This window comes from Pygoscelis adeliae, unplaced genomic scaffold (genome assembly GCF_000699105.1).
Source record: "Pygoscelis adeliae isolate BGI_AS28 unplaced genomic scaffold, ASM69910v1 Scaffold339, whole genome shotgun sequence".
NCBI classification, from domain to species: domain Eukaryota; kingdom Metazoa; phylum Chordata; class Aves; order Sphenisciformes; family Spheniscidae; genus Pygoscelis; species Pygoscelis adeliae.
Window position 1 is genome coordinate 628,661 of NW_008825544.1, and position 1,525 is coordinate 630,185.

Below are 1,525 nucleotides of genomic sequence, written 5' to 3' on the forward strand. Positions count from 1 at the left end.
GTTAGGCACAGGATGGCACAGCTCAGTTTGGCATGGCTCAGCTCGGTTAGGCACAGCACAGCTCTGCTCAGCACAGCATGGCACAGCTTGGCTTGGCACGGCATGGCTCAGCTCGGTTAGGCACAGCACAGCTCTGCTCAGCACAGCATGGCACAGCTTGGCTTGGCACAGCTCAGCTCAGCTCAGCCCAGTTCAGCACAGCCACAGCACAGCTCAGCTCGGCACGATTCAGCTCAGCATGGCATGGCACGGCTCAGCACAGCTCATGCACAGCTTGGCACAGCTCAGCTCATGGCATGGCTCAGCACACAATGGCACAGCACAGCACCGTGTTACTCAGCTCAGCTTGGCACAGCACGGCTCAGCCCAGGGACCTGTACTGAGCTGCTTGGCTCAGCTTGGCACAGCCCAGCCAGCATGGTTTGACTCAGTCCAGCTCAGCCCAGCATGGCATGACATGGAGGGCTGGCACAATTCAGTTCAGCACAGCACAGCTCAGCCTGACACAATTTGGCTCAGCTCAGTATGGGATGGCAAGGGGGCCAGCATGGGTTGGCTCACCCAGCATGGCTCGGCCTGGCATGGTTCAGTACAGCTCAGTGAGGTTGGCATGTTCTGGCTTAGCTCAGCTCAGCATGGCACAACACGGGGCTGGCATGGTTCAGTTCAGTACAGCATGGCATGGCCAGGGGCCTGACCTGGTTTCGCTCCACTTGGCCTGGCCCGGTTTTGCTCAATGGAATTCAGCTCGGACTGACATGGACAAGCAGGGCTGGCATGGTTCGGCTCAGCACGACCTGGTTTGTCCCAGCACAGTATGGTGCCGCCAGGGACCAGCACTATTCGGGCCCGCTCGGCACAGCTCAGCCTGGCATGGCACGGCTCAGCTTGGCACAGCTCAGCCCAGCACAGCGGCGCAGTGTGGCCAGCAGTTTGGCAGCATTCACGTGGGTGCAAGGGGGTGCCTGCTTGGGTGGCAGTAGGGTGATGCAGCACCTGCCACAGCTCCCCAGGGCAGAAGGCTCCCTGTGGCACCCCACCCCATCAATCACACTGGCGCCCTGAGCTCCACCGCCTGCGAGCGAGCACACGCTGCCGGCTCCTGTCTGGCCTGCCGGTTCCAGCCCCCACCCTGTCCTGCCGGGCACCCTGGGGCGTGCATTGCAGTATGGCCATGCTTCACCTCCGCCTTTCTCCCCCAGGTCCAGGAGGGGCTGCTGTGCCCCTTTGGGGAAACTGAGGCAGGGGAAGGAGGTGGCGGGCAGCAGCTGGGGGTGGTGGGAGTGGATCGGCGCTGGTTCCCGGGGGAGCCCACAAGTCCCGCTCCTCCCCTTCCCGCCCGGGGCCCGGCTCTTACTCATCTCCTTCCCAGACAGCACAGCTGGCCCGGAAAGCTCTGCCCTGCCAGCAACACCCGCGGCCCCCTGGCTGCCTGCAGGCTGGGCAGGCGCAGCGCCACGGCCAGGAGGGTGGGCTTGTTGTGCCAGGCTGGCGAGCTACCCCCGGGCTTGCTCAGCCCTAGCAC